The sequence below is a fragment of the Poeciliopsis prolifica genome, unplaced genomic scaffold, assembly GCF_027474105.1.
Source record: "Poeciliopsis prolifica strain line A6 unplaced genomic scaffold, Auburn_PproV2 SCAFFOLD064, whole genome shotgun sequence".
Classification (NCBI taxonomy): Eukaryota; Metazoa; Chordata; class Actinopteri; order Cyprinodontiformes; family Poeciliidae; genus Poeciliopsis; species Poeciliopsis prolifica.
The window spans coordinates 539,157-559,390 of NW_026562439.1; the positions used below are offsets into that span (position 1 = coordinate 539,157).

The following is a 20,234-nucleotide window of genomic DNA, read 5'->3' on the forward strand; positions in this document are numbered from 1 at the left end:
AAATGCAGCTATTCTATGAGAGAACATTATTGAATAAATAACATCACAGAGACCAAGAAACTTAAGAAGTTCACTTAGACTGATCAGAAAAGGAGAACATTACTCAGGGAAGCAGTCGAGTCACTAAATGTGGAGAAGCTGCAGAGATCGATGGCTCAGGTGGGATAATCTGTTTATAGGGTAACTATCGTTTATGCTCTCCACAAATCTTGTCTTTATGGGAGATTCACAAATAGAAAACCATTGTTGAAAGTAATTAAACATTTTCAAATAAATTTAGACACAGCAGTGAAATCTGCTCACGTTTTTGTACCAGTTTTCCTCCTATTTGGAGGGATAACAATGCAGCATTGTTTCCAAACTAAATCAAATCAAATCAAATTTTATTTGTATAGCAAATTTCAGCAAGGCATTTCAAAGTGATTTACATCATAAACACAAGAACACAAAGTCATGCAACATATAATAGACAATACATTGTTACATATTACATTTCAAAAACAATTCTAAATAGGTGTGTTTTTAGTTGCGATTTAAAGGAAGTCAGGGTTTCCGCTGTTTTACAGTTTTCTGGAAGTTTGTTCCAAAGTTTTGGTGCATAGATGCTGAAAGCTGCTTCTCCTCTCTTGGTTCTGGTTCTGGGGATGCAGAGCAGACCAGAACCAGAAGACCTGAGAGGTCTGGAAGGTTGATACAACAACAGCAGATCTTTGATGTATTGTGGTGCTAAACCGTCCAGTGATTTATAAACTAACAACGGTATTTTAAAGTCTATTCTTTGAGCTACAGGGAGCAAGTGGAGGGACTTTAAAACTGGTGTTATGTCTCTATCTTCCTGGTTTTAGTGAGAACGCGAGCAGCAGCGTTCTGGATCAGCTGCAGCTGTTTGATTGATTTGTTGGACAGGCCTGTGAAGACGCTGTTGCAATAATCAATGTGACTAAAGATAAACGCATGGATGAGTTTCTCTAGATCTATGCGTGATGCTGCAGATTGTATGGGAATGGAATGATGCATCCCTGATTCATACACAGATAAAAAAAATATTTAATGAATTAAATATTTTAATTAAATAAAATATTTTAAGTACTTTCTATTTATATAAGTGACAGAATGCAGCTTTAAAGTGACCAGGAATCTAAAAGCTGCTGTGAGGTCATATTGAAAATGATCATATTCTAATCAATACAAATAAAATAAAAAGTCATATCTTTTAAAAGTTGGTGGTGATAAAAAGCTGTTTACTTCTTGTCTAATGGTTTCCATAAAATTTTTTTGATTATTTTTATGGAAAGGGCTGGGTGTGTAGATGCTTGCCAACATCATATGCAAAGAGGTTTCCAGAAATAGAAATAAATATGTCTGAGCTCCCCTCTAAACAAACATACATACATAATGTCTCATTCAACGTTGGCAAACTGCATCAGTGCAGAGATTCTGTTTCCTCAGTAGAGTTGTTCAGATCCTTGTCTCTACTTCTACAATTAGAAGAACAAACAGGATCAGGTTTGCAGACATTTATGATCCACAAAATGCTTTGTGAATCTGCTATAAGTGCAGAGGGTAATTCTCAAATTTCTCAAATTTTCCAAATAGATTTTTACAAATTCTCACCACGAACAAAGAAAGTGAGTATTGTTTGTGTTTCTGCAGACCAGAAGGAAAATGTTTGAACCTTTGAGTCATCTTTCAGACAAATTGAAGATGCGTTGCCTTCTTGAAGCAGAGGCAGTTCTGTAACAGCACAGTAATCACAAATGGTGGTCTTGAGTGATAAACCGGATTGCCTTGGCTGCATGGATGGAGGTGAAGGTCAGCAAGGTTACCATGGGGACCAGGAGCAAAATCCCATATACTGGATGAGAGAGGTGATGATGATGATGGTGTGTTGGATATTCCTAAGTGGAAATAAAACGTTCATTTGGTCATTGATGTTTGTAGATTCTCAACTTTCTGTTTGTGTTTCCTTGACTGACACAAAATAAGACGCATGCAAAGAGTAGAACAAAATATCCATTTCGAGCTGTCAGTCTCTGTTCATCTTGACTCTATTTCCTTTTCACTTCGCACTCTAGTCATATCTGAAAATGTGTTCCATCAGCCTTCTCCTCTCGTTATGTGCCTTTTTTCTAATTTGTTGTGCCATGTTTTCCATTTCCTGTAGGTGATCCCTAGTCACCAGGCTTAATTGTATCTTGCAAGACTATATGAGATGCAGTCAGGAAAGAAATTACAACCTCACTCCCTCATGTGTGTTTGTATATTTCTGTGAGGTTTTATGTAGAGCAAGGAGTTAACAAAACTGGGATTGCTTCTGCAACCACTGGAAAGAAATTTACAAATATTAGTTTTTACGCAAAAATCACAGATATGACACAAAACTATTTATCTTCAAACAACTCGCCTTCAAAATACAAAGTTTATTAACAAAAATAATTCACCAGTACAGTGAAATTCTTTATTAAACAAACTCACTAATACATGATGCTCAACTAAACCGCTGAGAAAAATTTAAAAGAATGATGAACTTAGTAAAAAACTAGAAACATTAAAAATATATAACAGCTTCGGTAGTTTAGCTAGCATTTAGCTTATGAGAAAATGGGACACGTAGCACGTTTTTATGACTTCTTTATATGGCCTAGTGTCAATTAAAGGGAAAGAACATTTCCTTAACATGAAGTAAACCTGTGTTGTATGACTAAAATGACCCTATCAGTCAATAACCTCATAAAACATGTTAATTGCAGGCACCAAGTTTGCTATCAAGTCAGCATGCTATACTGTCTTATTTTTTAATTCTCAAAGATTTGGTTAAAGTAAACAGGAAAGGAAGTTCTGAAAGAAAGTGTGGAAACTATCAGTCAAGCCAGTTTTAACAATTATTCAAAAAGCTGATAAACTCAGTGTTTTACTCTACAAGTAGAAAAGTCTTAGGAGGAAAAAAAACCAGCTGATGTTGTGCATCCAGTTTGGCTTTCTGTGTCCATTGTTGGAATAAATGCATTAGACTGAGTGAAACATACATAAACACACACAGACCCACAGAGCAAATGGCCCACATTTGATATGCAGTTTGCTTGTTGCTTCATCCAGAGAGAAAACATTTGGATGACGAGCAGCTTTACATGCATCTATACTGTATGATTCACTCTGGGCTGTTTGACCTGTGGAAGAGTTGATGACTCACACTACAAATTACTTCTGCTGGGCAAGCAGCGCAGCAGCTGCAGCATTGACATGGGCAAGAATGCAATTCAGTGTGCACAAACAGATGCTTCATTTAAATATAATGTCCTAATCCCCACTCAGCCAGTTGTTGCAGAAAGTCGGTTAATTTGAGCTGCTTCGCTCAGCACAGAGAATTTGGGGCCGCTTTATCTCCACAAAGCAAGGATTGATTCCCTTCAGTGCATCTACAAACCAATATGGCTCTGGCCAACTTCTTTTCATAAGCTTTGGATTTGCATTGCTTGCAAGCATATGTGGAGAGAAATTGGTATTTGACTAGCACCACTGAGAATATGTGATTTTCCTTTTCTTTCTTTGTCCCTTCGGCAAAGTTTGCTGTGCTACAGGGCTGTCTGGCTCACGGCTTATTCCTTATTCCCATGAATTTTCTGCATTTCAGCCGCTCTCTCAGGTCTCACGCTCACTTTCATGCGAGACTGGTTAGGATGTTTGTCACGGATTGTTTTTGTTTGCAGCGTGACACGACCAGTTTGATTTGGGTCACTTTTCTGAGCGGTTCCTGACAGTGTCGTGATGAATGAGTGAGAATGTGGGATGATGGTCCGTCTCTGTGGTAGACATCAGAGGCCATTGAGATGATAATGAGAAGATTTTACCTTTTCTGCATGTGTCAAGCAGTGCTGACTTGAACATAAAAGAAAAAAGGCAAACCAAAATAATTTTTCTCGGTTTGTCTATTGATTCAAGAGCAGACATGTAATGCAAAAATATAAAATCTTACCAACTATTTTTGGTCCATTTTCTAGTACAAATATATCAGTACTCTTGAAATAAAACAAAGTTTACTTACAAGTTGCTTTTCTGCAAGTTGGAGCTAAAAACGAGACCCATTAGGCTGTTTTTTGTGAACTGCACCTTCAGTCCCCTGTTCGTGTTTGACAGCAGAGTGTGGTCTTCAGCTGCTGTAGCCCACCTGCCTTCAGAGATGCTCCACATAGCCTGGCTTTAATGAGCTACTGTTGTCTATCTTCCATCTTAAATTTATCAGTTTTTTCTCTTCTCACAAGTCCTATTCTTCTACACAGTCATATTCATCATTTTTGGTAATTCTCTGTTAACCAAAGTGATAATTGTAAGAAAAAAACAGGAATAAATCACCAGTTTTCTATTATACATACCTCTCTGAATGAGCTGCTGCCATACGATTAGCCTATGCTGTGTTTTTACGGTTCAATACAGTCACTGAAGCTGCACATACAATAAACATCACATACAGTATATTAAATATGCAGTCTTACTGAGGCTTATCAAGAGTTATCTCCATGCTGTTGTTGCCCTGAGGCTTGCAAAGAGCTTGTCGTAAATCCCTCTGGTTGTCATATATGAACTCGGGTTCCCTCGTGACCATTACTCACGCAGTGTGAGGCAGCTGACTGTAACTTCTGGAGTCTGCCGTCTGGTTTTAAACATCAGGCTTGACTAGTTTGACAGTGGGGATTTAAGTCTGAAACAGTGAAATGTCTTAATTGGAAATTTTCTTCCATTTTTTATAAGCAAGAAATAAATATCCAAGCATTTTGCAGCATTTTGCTTCAGATTTTTCGTTCACTTGGGTTGTAAAAACACAATATCTTATCAAGTTTTTTTTTTGCTCTAGTTCCCAGTGCAAATTTTAGAAAGTTCTCTTTAAATAAGACAAGGCTGACATACAAGTAACTTTTCAGCAAGAAATAGGAGATTGTTTAAGTCAATAATTTGTTAAAATTGATAAAAAAAAAATGTTTTTCATTAGTAGATAAATTCACTAACAAGACATTTTTCAAATGTTATAATCTGCCAGTGAAACCATCACTTTCTTTCTGAAAGGTTATCTAGGAGTTAGTTTTGCCTTATTTCAAGAGCATTAAGATATTTCCATAGAAACTAGACCAAAAATACTTGGTAAAGTTTTATTTTTGGTAAAGTTTTATTTTTGTTGCTTCATCCAGAGAGAAAACATTTGGATGACGAGCAGCTTTACATGCATCTATACTGTATGATTCACTCTGGGCTGTTTGACCTGTGGAAGAGTTTCGAAATGTTTTAATGTTCGAAACATTAAAACATTTCGAAATGTTTTAAAGTGTGTGCTTATGTCGGGGGAATCCTCCCCTAAAATGCATTTAATGAATGTGGAATGAGTTTACTCGCATCCAATGCACACATGAGGCATTCATGCATGCATTACATTAGAATGAGTACACACATAACTGCACTTGGAATATATGCTGCATGCTCGATATTTTCTCCTCACAATCACACAAAGGGCGTGTGGTTGCTTTTAGGGCTGAAGGTCTCTGGATATATGCTGTTGTTAACAAGTGAAGAAGTTTCTTTTCCACCTCATAGGTGTTAAATTTATTCTTCTACTGGGATGTGCTTCAAATGAAAATGTGCATATCAATGCATAAAAACACACTTATGACTTTTCCACTAGTTTTAATTTTTCAATTTCAGTCTTTTTTTTTGTCCTTTGCATTAATTCTTTTTCCTTCCCAAACTCTTCGACTCCAGTTCCCCTTTTGCACTTCTCGTTATCTGCAGAACTTTATATGCTCAACAGCAGACGCACTCTCTGACCCAGTTCTGCAGCTCAGAGTGAGATTTGATTTTGATATGAATTTGTATGCTTGTGTTAAGGGTGTTTTTATGTGTGTGTATGTGTCTGCATGCATGTGCACATTAGAGATTTACTGCAGTAAGTCTTTATTTTCACAGACCAGAGCTCTGCTGCCTTGCTTCATGGCTTATTCATCCTCTCCCACCTTTCTTTACTGTTCCACCACCGACAGTTTAGCCACTATCGTGATAATATCAGTTTTAGAGTTCTTAGGATCACCCTGCTCCAATTCTCACACTTATCCACAGACATCCTACTCTGCCTCACACACAATATCCCCTGTGACCGATTCTATCTAAGCTCGACCTAAAAGACTAAAGATCAACGATCTGATCCAGTTAAAATAGAGGAAAAGACTGTAGCTGTAGCTTTGCGTGCACATGCGTGTTGGTGTGTGTGTGTGTGTGTGTGCGTGTGTGTGTGTGTGTGTGTGTGTGTGTGTGTATGTGTGTGTGTAGGTATTATTTCTCGTGCTGCAGTGACATTAATATCAGCAAGAATTTGATTTGCCCACATTGAAGCTATTATTTATCAGCTTCTGCTGAAAAATGAACAATCTGGAAGATAGGTTGTTGGTCATTTCTAATACATGAGGCATATTCATACACAGGGGCATCTAAATACATTAGAATATCATTAAAAAGTTTATCAATTGTCATATTTCATGGATGAATCATACAGTGTTAAATGTGTCAAATATTCATTTCTGGGTGTTTTTCTGCTCATGCCTCAAATTCATCAAAGCAATTAAAATTTGTTTTAATTCATAAAAGTGGAAATATGGAGATATTATACAGTATATTCACTCAATATTTGGTGAAGATTCCTCTCGCATGAATTTCTGCATCGATGCAGCATTGAGGTGATCAACATGCAGCGTCTCATCTTCTTGGTAACCCGCCATTGATTCTCTATGGGCTTTAGGTCAGCCATACATGCTGGCCAGTGGAGCAAAGTGATACCTCGGCCATTAAAGCAGGTACTGGCACTTCTGGCGGAGAAGGAAGGTGCCAAGTCCTGCTGGAAAATGAAGTCAGCATTTCCATAAAACTTGTCAGCACAGGGAGTCATGATGGACTCTAATAATTTTCTGGTAGCCAATACCCCCAAATCATTACTGACAGAGGAAAGTTCACACTGGACCTCAAGCAGCGTGGATTCTGCACACCCCCTGTCTCTCTTCAGGTTTCAGGAGCTTTATTTGGAAACGAAATGCAGATTTTACTTTTGTTTGAAAACAAGACTTTAAACCACTTGTTCAAAGTGAGTACAAATCTTTGTCTAAAAAAAACACACAATTTTGCAATTGCTGTGTTTCCATTAAGTAGGAAATGAAATTAAAATAGCACATGAATAAGTTTGTTCACACGTCATCACTGACTCAGACAGTTCCCACTTCTCACCTTGTCTTTGACTCGGCTCTAAGACTTCGTAAAATGACTCAGACAATGACAGCAGCAAGTTAATTTGAACCCTTTTTGCTTCCTGCATTACTGCGCAGGAGTTTCTGTGACAGAAGTAATTTGTGTAGAAAAAGGCTTCAAAACAGCAGAGACTCACCAGATCATCCAAGTAAACTATTCAGGTTTCCATTCTGAAAAAGTCTAACATTAAATTGAACTGTTTATGAAGAGGAAATAAAAAAAGAGTACGGAAAATTTGTTTTTTCCAAGTAATATTCCTCATCACTTTATCTACAATATTTACCTTCTATCTGTCAATCCATACATCCATAATTTTTTTCTGCAGTGATTCTTTTTTTTTTTTTTTTCTGCAGAAAACTAAGAATTGAATAAAGTTTAAAACTTCAAAAGAGTCCACATCTCCAGGACGCAATCGTTTCTCAATAGCCAAGGGTCCGGTCACTCTGCACGAAGTGAAGCGTAGAACAAGGAGTGTTTCCACAAGAGCATTAAAAAAGGCACCTAAATGCATTTATAGAGGTTGTCTCAAGTATTTCAGCTATTCTGCTTTCCTAACCACTGAGTTACCTATCAGAGTCTAAGCAGTTCTTTGGATATTGAAATTGTGATGACAGTACATTTCTGACATATCATACGTAAACACTAATAATCAGGATTACTAATTGCAATGTTAATCTTTATTCATAACTTTTTTGTCCTTATTGTCGCATCAGGAAACAGAAAAACATATGTACTGCAGCACTTGGAGGGAATAAAGTACCCTTATTGACGAGCATACGCAGATGGCGAGAAATTTTCTTATTGTGGTCTGCACATGGAGAGGGCCGTAGCAAGCACTTTGCCTTTCGAAATGTTTTAAAGTGTGTGCTTATGTCAGGGGAATCCTCCCCTAAAATGCATTTAATGAATGTGGAATGAGTTTACTCGCATCCAATGCACACATGAGGCATTCATGCATGCATTACATTAGAATGAGTACACACATAACTGCACTTGGAATATATGCTGCATGCTCGATATTTTCTCCTCACAATCACACAAAGGGCGTTTAAAAAAAGAGGTTGGCATGAAATTCATCTACATGTTTTCCACATTTCCTCATTCAAAGTGTTTCACATTTTGCTTCTACACAACATTTATTTCTGGGTTCCTGGCTTTACAGAAGATGTACGACTAAAGTATTTGCATTGGCAAAACTTTTATCAATACTGTCAATTATGTTGACTAATTGTTGCATCCTCATCCTTTCATTCATCTCTTTTCACAAAACTCTTGCTATGTTGGCCAAAAATGAGAAGTAGGAATGTGCAGAGTAAATAGATGTAATGAGAAATTTCTGAGAGTTGTTAAGGCATGCAGAAGGCACAAGTGATTTTCTTGGAGATGAGAATATGATAATGAGCTGTTGCTCCAAAGATTTCTATGTGTTTCTTGCATCTTTCTTCGAAGATTACACTGTTCTGTTCCATCATTCAAGCACCCGGCTTAAAGACACGAGATGGAAAGCATTCTCTTTGTTTCCCAAGGAGAATGCATTGTTTCCCAAGGAGAAACAATGCATTCTCATTTCTTTGCTTGCTGAAGGCCATCCTTAATGCCACTCATTGTCCCTGCAGGGGCATCTTTAACTCAAGCTTTATTTTTGCCTCGCAGGAGCCGAGTTGCTTCAAATTGAGCTGATTTTCAGGGAGTGTAATGCATCTTTATGGTTTGAAAAGAAAATATTGCAAACAATTGCTTCAACAGTAAATGCCAGTGCGGGATTGGATCGCACAGTGAAGACCTGGTCTCATCAAATCAGTGGGGCAGGTGTGATGAGTTCTCATGGCTGACAAAAAGGCCAAAGGACTCATTAATCAAAGGTCCTTTCTCTGAGGAAAACATTGTTCCACGTTTCAGTAAGTAGATTTTCCTTAGCTTGTGTCAACCTTCGATAAGGCAGTTGAAATAAACCACTGATATAAAACTCATAAAATCTTAATTATTTTCATTTCAGTTCATCTAATGTTTTACTGAGGCAGTTGTTTTTGCTCACTGGTAAGTTTGCAGCAGTCTTAACCCTCATTTTAATAAAGATTGGTTTTCAGCTGAGGTTTTTGATCTGTGTGGTGACTCAGAAACATTTCTTTGAATTACCAGAACAGAATAATGACAAATCTTATAAGAAAGACGCAATTACGCAACTGATGTGTGTAAAAGACCAGTTTGTGAGATTACATCTGTGATGAAAAATCCAAATTGAGATTTTGCTGAAGGATTTTTTTTTTATTTTTTAGGTTTCTTTTAGGTTATGGTAATTTGCTCCCTCAAGGTCTTCAATCTAAGTCCAACCCTAAGGAGTGGACTGGGACAGCTGTCAAAGTACAACAAAGTTTTAAAAAGCTACAATTAAAAAAAAAAATGTTTTCACATTCCTAACCATTTCCCAATATCTTAAATATTCTTTAAATGGGAACACAGAGAAAATGGACAGATGTTTCCCTGTTTCATAAAATACCTCAACACAGTGCCACACCTTCTTCTATATGTTGCTGCACACTCAATATGTGAGTTTGTCAGCTCTAAAACTCTAATATTGCAGCAACAAACCATCAAGAACAAAACTGCACTGATGAAGGTTTACCCACCTCAACATGCTTGAAACATAAAGTGGCACTGAGGCCAATATAGCACTGAAATTTCATTCACTACAAGTTAATTTCTCTGTAAACATGAAAAAAATAGTTAATTACTTGAGATGGTAACGGCAAAAATCCTGACACAAGAAAGCACTTAATTTAACACCTTTGATCCTGATGAACTGTTTAAAACCTGAAGCTCTTGAAAAACCACACACTTACTTTCGAAACAAGACCCGACTGGATGTTCCAAAAAATCCTCTTTGTTTCCTTGGATCAGGCTTCAACAAATGTCCTGCAACTTTTTGATGTATCGAGTGAATCAAAGGAATAGTTAATAAAACTTTCTGAACATACTCAGGAGGTAATTCAGCTGTTTGATTGAAGTTAGAGCATAATGTGGCCCTCAAGGGCTGGAGTCCAGACGGCTGCTTTAGACCCATGTAATCCACGCTTTTCAATACAGTAGAACATAGAGAACAATAGGATGCAGTGTGATATGAGCTTTTGATTGGTTTGCGCTATTCTTTTTACTTAATTTTCTTAAAATCAACACAGCAATGTAAAATGTTTACGAGAATCAATATTTAATATTATTTTAACAGCAGCAGGATTACTTGTTTCTACAAAAAAAACCAGAAGGTCTTGTTTAATCTTCATTGTAAATTGTGTAAACATCCCAATGCTATCAGAGCATGATGTTTTACTCGGTGTTATCACATCACTAGACTCTCTCACTGGCCCATGTCTAATTCTGAGCAAATGTTTGCTTGGCTCATTGACAGAAATCCTTGAACTCCCGGTTTCTTTAAATAAGAGCTCTCTGGTCACTGTCTATTGCTGTACTATGAGCACCTAACCTGCTTTAATAATGTCCCATTAAAGTCTATAGGATTTATTTGAAAAAAACTAAAATGTTCTTCAGGCTGTTCAGGCTGTTCAGCATTTCCTTTAAAGTTCCCAAGTCCTGCAAAGTGTAGCAGAGGTGTAAACACATAAAATTCAAGTTGCAAGTTACATTCAGCACATTAATGTTCAATAGCGTCTAACTGTATGATTACAGATATTTAGTCACTTAAACACTGACTAATTGTAAAATGGTCGAAAGACAGACTGATTCTTTAGCTCTAAAATTAGACAAAGGTCATCACCGAAAAGTGAAAAAATTAACAAGTACATTTCATAAACTTACTTCTGGAAACCACCTAGTGAGAAGGCTGTATAAGGCTCCTTCATAAAATCTTAATAGGTTGGTAAAAGGTGTAATGTTACGGCTATTTGAGCACTCTGCAGCCAAACTAAGATCTACACTCAAGACTGAGGGAGTAAAGCCAGTTCGTTTAAGGCTGGTGAGTTTTACTTCTCTGTTGCAAATTCTTTATATGGGACATAAATATCATTTTTATTGTATTCAAAACATGTGGGGGTGGGGGGGAAAACAAAGATTTTGAAATGTAAAATCAGAAAAACATCTGACACAAAGTTAAAATGTAAAATTTATTGATAACTTTCATTTATGGATAAATGAAAGTTGTTGTTTAAATTGTTGTTTAGTTGAGTTTTACAGCATTCAGAGGAGCCTATACATTCAGAAGCACTGAATTGTTAACAGTGAAATTTTAATCAAACTGAATTGCGTGGGTGGTAAAGATTCATCACTCCACAGATTAGGGCTGATTAGTGTGCTGAAGGGTGAATAATTAACATTTCTCCTAACTGCTGTGTTTGCTGCAGTGTTGAACTCGGCACACACACGCGGAGCAGGAAAAGCAGTAGTGCCCTTGAGCTGCGTTCACTCAAAATCTGACTAATGTGTCTTCTTCCGACTGAGCAGTGTCGAGGTGTGAGAGCTTTGGTTTGTGCTTCAGAGCTTACCGACTCAAAGCTTTTCTTTCACAGCAATCCAACTGTATGCTTCTCTCCATCGTTCTAAGAACAGAGCAGAAGGTTTTCATGTTGTGTTTACAGCTAGTAAGCAGTAATCCAATGGAAAGCCACAGAATGAAAGAGGTTTTTCTGTGTGACCATGACATGGCTGGGACATGAAATCTGAAAGTAAGATCCTGGAGGCTCTTGACAAGACACACCTGAGACATGTTGAGTATATTTAGGGGGTAGAAAATGTCCATGGCACACAGTTTAGCTCCAAATTACAGCTTAAGCTAAAAAATGAAGGAATGAGTTGTCAAATTTGGCAAGCAGCCTTGGGTGAATGTCCTATTTAGTCAAAATAATTACGATCAATTTTCCTTCCATGCTTGAAATATGCAGTTTATTTATTCAACATATCCCCTGGGATTAGAGGAGGCTCTTAATGCTGATGCTGATTATTATAAATGTTGGGTAGACTCTGGGCAAAAGCCAATATTGTGTTTGTGACCAAGGATGCTAACACTGTGTTTCGAAAGGACCACACATTAAATTAGAAAAAAAAAAGATATTCAAGCAGAAACCTTGTTCTATTGGTTCTGGTCAGGTTTGTAAAAATAGCTAATATTCTTAGAATCTAGTATCTCTGAACATCTTGCCAAATTATCCTGTGTATGAACTAATAAGTATAAAAATCCATAAACATGAAACAGTGATTTCCACTCGGACAAGGAGACGGAAAAAACCTTAAACCTTTCAAAAAACCTTTATTGAGAATATGTTAACTGGCTTTGCAGCAGTAGATGATAATATAGTTGAATGAAGCTAATTAGGTAAGAAAATGTTAAATTAAACAGGAGTTTGATTATTCATTCAAACTTACCCAAACAAACAGACTTTAACTGCAATTTGATTAAAGCATACTAAACATGGCTGGTGTTTTGTCTGCCATTTTTCAAAATGTTGGTTTCATTAATTTAGGTTTACAGTCTCCATCTCCATTAAGTCAGGTCTCAGGTGAACTTTGAGTTATGCACAGATGCCTGAGTTTGGCATTCTAGATGAAAGGTCATCGCCCTTCAGAAGCTTTTCTGTTCATGCCCTGTCATCTCTTCTTTTCTGTCATGCTTTCTTACATGTGTGTGGATTTCAGTCTGGGGAAAGAAAATAGCTGTTGTGGGCTACAAAACTGGAAAAAAGTGAAAAAAGTATATGCCCTTTAAATGTCATCCTATGGTAAAAAGTAGAGAATAAAACATTTTTCTCTTTTTGAAGCATCCATTTGGACCCAAAACTGAGGCGTTTTGGGTCTGAAGACATGGGACCAGAGGTGTTCAAACTGGAATGTTTTTCTCCCAGAACCACATTTTTTCTGGGCTGTTAATGTAAATCATGTTGTTGAAAGTGTCACTCCTTCTGAAGGGAGTTGCTACTTGGAAAGCATAATAAAAATGACCGACTTCTTTCAGCCTCTGACTGTGGCGGAGAGAGAGCCTCCTGTCACCAAAATATCTCTCAAGATTGTGTTTGATCCTAAAATCTTAAAATATGAAGAGATCTGCTGTCAAATTTTCCCACTCAGCTCAGACTCTATTGTGTTAGGATAATTATTGAGTTATTTGTAACAATTATCCCTGGGCACCAGTTGTGTTTTTTGCACTGAGGAGGACGCAAAGTAAGAAAACGCTGAAGAAAAAGAAAAACAGATATTTTATTACATAATAAACTTAAAGCTCACAAACTTCACTAAATCTGTATACATTTAATTCATTTAACATATTCCCATTAAAATGTTTTTTTTTGTTAAAATAATGCATTTTGTAATTCCTGTGGGAGATTTTTACACGCTATGTCACAATTCATATTTTGCTTTTTGAAATGCATTTTAAAATTTCTCATCTACTTTGGAAAACAATTCATCAGATGATAATAATTCATTTGTTTGTTTGTTTTTAGCTCCTAAGATTTGATCTTTTTTTTTCCTTTAGCATAATGTATGATCTGTCAAGCAGTCGTTTAAATTGAGAGATGACTAAAAATAAAATGCTGTGCCTTTCCATCACAAAACTGACATGGGCCAAAGAGTGACCCTAAATAATGTCTGCGTCCTGGAAAAGGCAGAGCCACACCCTGACACAGCCAGCATATTTATTGTAGACTCTATTTTCAATTTACATTAATTAACAAAGTAATGGTTTAATTTATTTTAGGCTTTGTTTTCATTTGGGGAAACTCGGAGTGGAATGGAAACTCTCAAAGGCCTTTGGGCCGTATTTTTAGACAGTAGAAAACAGATTTACCTTCAGATAGACGAATATTACTCATTTACACACACACATATACACCTGCCACAATGGAATTGCACTCTAATGGCCTAAATAATTTTGAACTAAAGAAACTGGGGTAAATAGCTTTTACGTATGCTGCTTTGTCTGTACTTTATATTCATAAGAGGGGAAACAAATCCAGTTTTTATTATGATTGCATCAGTCTTCTTTGCATGAACTTGAACCTGACATTGCTCTGCAACTGTATTGCGATCGCAGCACCTTAATACCTTCAAAATGAGACGATATGCAGAACAGTGCCTGCTTCGTGTCTACCAGTGACCCGTGTCAGAGCAGCTCTTAAATCCCTTTTATTTTCTGGAAATGGGTAATGAGCTCAGTGCTGCCTGTGATGACCCGACCTGAAAGGCTGGTTCTGATAGCAGAGCCACGGCTGACCTTTCTTATCACGGTTCCTTTTCAAAGTGACCCAAAGTCCCTCAGGGAGAGTTAGCCTAAGACTTACCTTGTCATTATCAGCTTGCTGTGTGAATTGAACATATTTTCTGTGAATGTGAAACAGTAAATTTAGTTTTTATTGCATTTTTTACACTTTACTTTCACTGGTATTGAGCTGGAAAATGTTCTGTTCGATTTAATGAAGAGAGATGGATTATATGTACATGGTGGGTTTTTTGATTAAGTCTTGGTTATTTAAACAAGGAGTGTCCTGAAGGGCAGATTTCCACAACCTTCATAGGTGTCTCTTCTTCAGCACAGCTTATTCAAATATTTAGGTCATAAGGAGGACAATTTGGTTGGATGTTGTTGAGTTATTAAGGCCATTGATTCAGATTTGCTAAAAGTTTCTGGTCTTCAGCCCTTAAGGACCAGAGTTTCACACTCATAATCTACAGGTATTGGAAAAAAGGTTTTTATTGAAAAAAAATTAAGTATAACCCATTATTGAACCGTTTCTTGAAACCTTTTTAAAAGCAGTAACTCTCAGTACTTGTTTTCTGTCCGATTTTATTAGTCTCTTACATCATTGTGGAGAACTTTTATCCCACTCTTCAAAATATTGCTTCCATTAATTTAGGTTTACAGACATGTTATTCTGCCCAGCTCTCCTAAACTCCCACTGCATTTCAATTAGGTTGAGGTCTTTACTTTTATAGGCTATTATAAATCCTTAAAAATATCTGTTTCTAGCCATTCTGTTGTAGTTACCCTGATTTTACGGGCCATCCTCCAGTCTGGGCCGAGCTTCAGCTGTTGGATGGACAGATTGGTATCCATCCAATTTATTGTGGATGGAAACCATCTCTTGGCTGAAAAGCAAACCCTTATCTTCACCATATTTTTATGCGGTATGATTTGATTGTTTTTATTTTTTCCAAACCTGCTGCTGTACATTATGAACAAACATCCTGAGTTTGGTCCCATTTATCCAAAAGACATAAAACCTGAAATCTTGGTTCATTAAGATGCAACTTCATAAACGTTAGAGCAGCTGCTACATTGTTCCCAACCACAGTGTCGGTTCTGTTGAATCTCAGCTGTATGATTCTGTTTTGGATTTTCTCTAAGCATAGATTGGTTCCATTTTGGAGTAATTTTGCTGGGTTTTATTGTCTTTAATGGTTCCTCCTATGAACAGACATCTAACTGCAAAATGATTTGGTTCAACTAGTTACAAATGTCTTTATAACCCTTATCAAACTGATGGCAGCAACACTTGCCCCTTTGAGGTCAACGCTGATTTATTTCTACCTTGCTCTTACACATCTGTATGCTGCAGAAAAACTCCTGCTTTTATAGAGGTGGTCACACTGATGACAAATGATCCAGATTCATTTGATTAAACATGTTTTTTAATCTCTTTATACACTATGAAAGCAACAACAATGCTAATTTTCTTTTACCAGGATTCTAGGTGTGGTAATTAAATGAGTAATTTGTTAAAATGAGCTTTAAATAACAATTGACATCCCAGATTGAGATAAACCTGTAATTGAACTGGTTAGATGTTCAATATTGGGTCATTATTTCATGCTTAACAGTTGAATTGTTGTGAACTACTTGAGCAATGTCACAGTGATCTTATCTTAACCCTCCCTGATTGCTGCTCTCTTTATTCAGGTCAGAATAAATATTCAAAATGACTTGGATAAAAGTCATTAAAAATTCGGTATACAGCTGAAAGATGTTGGGTTGAAAGTTTCCTCAGCCTCCCTGAAGGTGGATGTGTTGGAGTCAGTTCAGTAGCTGTTATGATTTTGCTGATGACACTGAGGACTTCTTGTCCCTTGGCTGGTGAAAAGCGTAAATATAATTTCTTGGCTTCTGTATTAAGTTTTTCAAAAACTTTTAATGAGAAGATTTGAATTAATTAAGACATTAAGAGAGGAGCAGAATGCGTCTTAAATGTTTGTTTTTAAAAAATGATTTTGTGAAGGATTTTATTCAAAGACGCCACATCCATTGATCCATTTATGTTCTATTCCCACTTATTCATGAAGGTTTTGTGACTGATATTATTAATCAAAGGCAACACTAAACATGCTTACATGAACTCAGTGTTTTAGCAGTTTTGTAATTTTTTCCAGATTAGAGGAGCATAAAACCTGAATGCTGTTTAGTTTTCATTCTGGAAATACAGAACCAGAAGACCTGAGTGGTCTGTAGGGTTGATACAGCAACAACAGGTCTTAAAAATATGTTTTGCTCTACTGGTCACTTATTTATAGATTATCAAAAGTATTTACTCTGACCTACAGGGAGCCAGTGGAAGGACTTTAGAACTTGGGTGATGTGCTCTGCCTTCCTGGTTTTAGTGAGAAAACCAGCAGCGATCTGGATCAGCTGCAGCTGTCATCAATTCTTTATAGGAAGTCCTGAGAAGATGCTGTTTCAGTAATCAATGCAATTAAAGATAAGCATACGGATAAGTTTTCTAGATCTTACTTGGACAAGAAATGTTCTTCAAGTGATAGAAGGCTGTCTTTGTAACTATCTTTATGTCTCTGAATGTTCAGGTCAGAGTCCATCACAACACCCAGATTCCAGGGCTTTATAGCTGTAATAACTGAAGTTAGGGGCTGAGTCTAGATCATCCCCTTTAGATCCAAAGGGATGAATGTATTTTTATTCTATAGTGTATCTGGTTTCGGCTGTATTAGGTGCGATTTTTTACAGCTCGCTCTTCTGCTGTTAGGGATGAGAAACTATTGCATCATTTGACTAAAGGGACATTTTCAAATCAGTCTTGAGACTGAAGAGTAGCTAAAGAAAAAAGGATAAAACCAGCAGGGTGTTAAGAATGTTTCTTTAGAGATGAAGTGATACTCTCGACTGAACAAAAAAGACCTACCACTGGGTTTTTTAAAACAGATTTACCTCTACACTTTCTGCCTTTATTTCTATTTCTTGATTTTTAGAATGACCCAAAGCAATACCTTTCTGCTGAGTGGGTTAAGCTTTATTATCTGCGCATCTGCTTCTTGTGAATGTCTCTATGTGAGAAGAAAGTTTGGGATGCAGTGAATCTGCTTTGTACCACTTAAAAACACTCAGTCTTTCATCATTCGTTTCCATTTCAAGGAAAATTCAGTGGAGCACAGAACACCTATGATTTACTGCCTTCCTGTGTCAAAAAGCCACTGCAATCTGCATTATCAAAAGCTAATTTTACACTCCATCTGTTTTCCTCAAGCTCACCTGCACACTTATCCTCCCACAGCAAAGCATCTTTTGCAGCCTGCTCCCTATTTTAACAATTGACTATCTGGAGAAGAACATGTAAAGGTTTTTCACTGTTAATTGTTGGCATGGTTTTGTTGTGGTGTCTTGGATCGCTGCTGGGGAGGATGTTGATAGAATGAGTCATTGCATTCTTGAGAATTAGTGTGCATGGATCTGTAGACATGCAGCTATAGATTCAATAACTTTACCAAACTGCAAGGTTCAATTTGGAAATAGCATTTGGGCCCTTGATGAAATAACAGTGTCTTTGATTCTGTTTTCTGTAGCCCTGTCTCGGCATTCCAGATGTGCCATATGGAGACATCGGTTGCCTCCATGCGGCAGGACATTGTTTTGCTCAACAAAAGTTGATATCTGGGGATGGTATCCTATTTTTATAATTACTTTTTACATCAATATTTGCAAACAATGTTGGTATGACCTTCAGCTTTCTGAATTATGTACATGTGCGCGTATGGACGTATTTCAGCAAATCACACCAAGTAAGGCCCATTTTTTTAGGGTTGAGGGTTAAATTTAGGACCAAGGTGTGAAGTGAATTGAGTTGAGGTTAGGATTTGGGTTAGGCATGTAATGGTTAGGTTAGGGTCAGGGTTAGGCAATACAAATGAATTAAAAATTAATGGAAGTCAGTGAAACGTCCTTGTAACGATAAAGGCCTGGACCATGCAGCTGAACAACATAAGCATACAAGCATTTCATATCAGTTGATATTGATAATTATTAATGTTTTGTTTTAAATATCTTCCAAACTGGTGGTGTGACATTTCTCTCTTTTATCCAGTTTTCACTCCAAAATGTTTTTTTTTTAGTATTTTTAAGCAGTTATGCGGCACAGTGACAAAACCTGAAACTGCTGCAGCTCAAGTTACTCAACACGTTGTTGCTAGGTAGCCAAAGATAGTGCGTTAGTCGATACCACCAGCCTCGCTTAGCTAGCATGTTGAACAGCTGAAGTCTTTCCTCTCCCTAGATGCCCCTGAATGTTTTGCAGTTCTGGATCAGAGTTCAGTGAATATTTTATTTAATACTGAATATTCTATCAGACGTTATTTATTGATCATGTGTCTGCCTTGCTGTATATGATTGATTTATTGTTGTGATAGCCAATAGCAATGAGGCTTCAAAGGCTCTGGCCCAATCACTTTGTTTGGGATTGAAATAAAAAAGAAAACATTGTGGGCACGAGATGAACTGCACACGGTCAGGAATTAGTCTAAAATAGATAGGAAGAATATTAAATCTAAATTTAAAAAGCAATAAAGCTACACAGCGATAATTTCTACAGCAAATAAATGACACAATAACCAAGTAAGCAAAAATGTTTCTCACTTCAGAATTTAATTTGAACCAGTAGTGAGGGTCCTGCACATTTTATGTTGGTATAAATTGTGTAAAAGATGCATTAGGTGACTTGAAAAGGAGATAAATCGGGTCTATATGACTTAGTGATAATAATTGAACATCTAAAATAAGCCAAAGCATTGAAAAAGAAGGCATAAATAATCAAGCTGTTGTTTTGTGCATCATGTGGGCCTCCGCAGCCAGATGCATTATGTGAACAAGGAGAACAAATATGCATGAGTCTATAACAGAAAGAGATTTCTTAATCAATTTAAGATTTCATACAGTAATATAAAAAAAATGGAAACAGTATTAAATATGTATCTGTTGGTTAGGGAAAGTTCTCTTATTGATGTCTAATCTTCATTTTTTATCTCCAAAAAAGAAATATTGTTCTCCACTTACGGCACTAAAGTTAATCTAGTTAAACTCATTAAAAGCAAATATGAACAAAAATGTGTTTTGTACATAGGGAAAAAGCAGAATGCTCAATATTCCTGACAGATTGTGAGTCCCTCTTCAGCTGAGCAGACTGAAGCTTCTTGGAGCCTTTTTTCTCTTACGCTGAGGGAAGTTTGTCACACTTCTTACTGAGGGGTTTCTTCCATGATCTGTCCAATCTGGATAGGATCTGGATCTTTATAGGCGTTAAGTGAACAAAAGGGCTACCCTAAGACCACATAAATAAAGTTTTAATAATTAGATCTATAGCACAAATAGGACAGAAAATACGAGAATAAATCAAATTGAATGAAATGTTAAACTGCTTCTTAAAATTATTTTGGAAAGGAGTAAGACTTTGGTTAAAGTCTTAACTGGCAAAATTGAACTGAACTAATTTATCAATCAGATTTATTGGCTGATTGAAAACATGAACAATTAATATCCAGTAAGTCATTTGTAAGCTGTTACATGTTACTCTATCACCATCACAGCAACAGATAATCAATCAATCAATCAATCAAATTTTATTTGTATAGCACATTTCAGCTACAAGGCATTTCAAAGTGCTTTACATCATAAACACAAAACACGAAGGCATGCAACATAGAATAAAATACCAAGGTTTTTTTTTTTTTTTTTTTTTTTTTTTTTT

The 20,234-nt window shown here is 36.7% G+C and overlaps 1 protein-coding gene across 5 annotated transcripts in view; it reads left to right on the forward strand.

Moving 5' to 3' along the window:
- Positions 1-20,234, forward strand: part of inpp4b (inositol polyphosphate-4-phosphatase type II B) — a 178,002-nt gene that overhangs the window by 69,146 nt on the left and 88,622 nt on the right. The gene's annotated exons all lie outside the window — the stretch shown is intronic.